Below are 2136 nucleotides of genomic sequence, written 5' to 3'. Positions count from 1 at the left end.
ATCAAATGAGGATAAACATTTTAAGGCTCTCAAACAGCAAACAGATGCTTGGTTGAAGTCTCATTGTAGGGACTATCTTCTGCATACTTCAGGTATCAAAAATGTGAAATAAATCAATTTTTTATGAGTGATAACTAATAAGCATTTTCATAGAACGATCAGCTTTTTTTATGCAGTGTTTTGACCATGTCAAACATAAATATACAAAACTGATCAATCATATGCGTATACATTAGGACAAATTCCCATCTTCTTCCCTTAATTACTTCTGTGGCATTAGCGGTGGGCACAGACAAACGGTTGCTTGATGTAGCATGAAATGTGATCAGGGTTACAGAAGTTCCGGTGACCTTGTTAAGACATTACTACACTGAATACAGAAAAGATGCAAATACCTCAGTTTACATCATTCGCCAAGGAAACATAAATATACAAAAACTTCAAACATATGCGTATACATTAGAAGAAATTCCCATCTTCTTCCCTTAATTACCAGATCAATCCTATGAATCAAACATAAATATACAAAACTGATCAGCTACATTGACGACAATACAGTGACACTTCAGTTTTCCAATGCAGGAGAAGACAACAAATAAACTTCCAAAGTCAACCCATACAACACCAGAGTCGAGAGAGATTTAAGTTATACAACTCCTGAACAAACTCATGAAGATCAAAAGCATGCTCCCTGAATCTATAATCTTTATTTTCTTGTCCCTTTCACTGTCATTTGCTGGTCATCCCCTTTCCAATGTAGCAAAAACTGGCTGCGAAGCCAAGTGTGGAGATATAAGTTTTCCGTTCTCTTTCGGCATTGGCAACAACTCAGGCTGCTCCATAGGCCTCTGGTTTGACATGAATTGTGATAATTCTGTCACCCCGCCTAAACTCATCATTACATCCGCTAATCTTGAAGTTGTCAACATATCTGATAACGAAATACGGATAAAAAACTCGGTCTCTGAAGTATGCTACTCGAAATCAGGCAATATCACTAGGCAGAACACGGTAAACTTCGACCTGACAGGGTCCCCCTACAGCTTTTCTGAGTACAATAGATTTACAGCAGTGGGTTGCGACGATGTTGCTGTGATTTTTGGCACCAACAGGATCAACTTAACAAGCCAATGTTATTCAGTTTGTTCACATCATGATGATTTATTTGACGGATATTGTACTGGAATTGGCTGTTGTCAAACTCTGATTCCAAAAGGCTTAAAGAATATTAACTTGGAACTCACGAGTTTGAAAGATCATACAAAAGTTTGGAATTTTGATGCTTGTGGGTACGCTTTTCTCGGGGATCATGATGTGTATAAGTTTCGGGTTTCTGATTTCTCGGATGAGAATTTTAAGAACATGACAATCCAAGAAGTCCCTATTGTACTTGATTGGGAATTTGGGAGTGGGAATTGTCAGGAAGCTGAGAAATCTGCTGATTTTGCTTTAAAGAAAATAGTGTTTGCGTTGATTCAAGCACGGGTCTTGGCGGATACCGATGTAATTGTGCAGAAGAATATGAAGGCAATCCGTATCTTAGTCCAGGCTGCACAGGTTAGTTTATATTTCTCTAATTGTTGTATAAATATACTCTTCTAGTAAGACATGGCCCTGATTTACCAGTTGTTACCAGTTGCTTGCTTCTCCTATTTACTATACATTTCAATATATAGCTTTATTCAAGAAACATAAAGTTCCCCAATTGGTTCACAAGTCTCTACCCCAAAGTACAGATGGAGATACGAGCTATGACAGCAATAAAAAAAAAACAATAACTTGCTTTGATTGTCTATTCAACTTAATTAATTTCCATCATCCTAGCTAACTCTATGTTTAAGTTTCAATAGCTAGCTCTTTCCCATTTTAAGCATCCGAGTCTATAACAAGGGATGCACCTGATCGAGTGTTCATGTCATGTATAGCTGTTAGGTCTCCGTGTTTGCAGCGTGGACGTTGCCATAAGAAGACGAGATCTGCATTTTATGTGTTTGAGAAATGTATAAAGATCAAGACACACCAAAATTAAAAGGGATCAATGATGATGTAATTTTTTTTGTAAATAAAAAAAAAACTATTTTAGATCTAATAAAATATAAGTGACTTTTCAAAGAATCTCTGATCGATGAGCTTAAT

The 2136-nt window shown here is 36.8% G+C and overlaps 1 pseudogene; it reads left to right on the top strand.

Moving 5' to 3' along the window:
* The first annotated feature begins 422 nt into the window (after window positions 1-422).
* On the top strand, window positions 423-1615 carry LOC140969495 (wall-associated receptor kinase 2-like; annotated as a pseudogene).
* Window positions 1616-2136: the final 521 nt, after the last annotated feature.

This window comes from Primulina huaijiensis, unplaced genomic scaffold (genome assembly GCF_012295235.1).
Source record: "Primulina huaijiensis isolate GDHJ02 unplaced genomic scaffold, ASM1229523v2 scaffold41975, whole genome shotgun sequence".
NCBI classification, from domain to species: Eukaryota; Viridiplantae; Streptophyta; class Magnoliopsida; order Lamiales; family Gesneriaceae; genus Primulina; species Primulina huaijiensis.
Note: the sequence above shows the minus strand (reverse complement) of the source record. Positions and strands in the feature narration are given on the sequence as shown.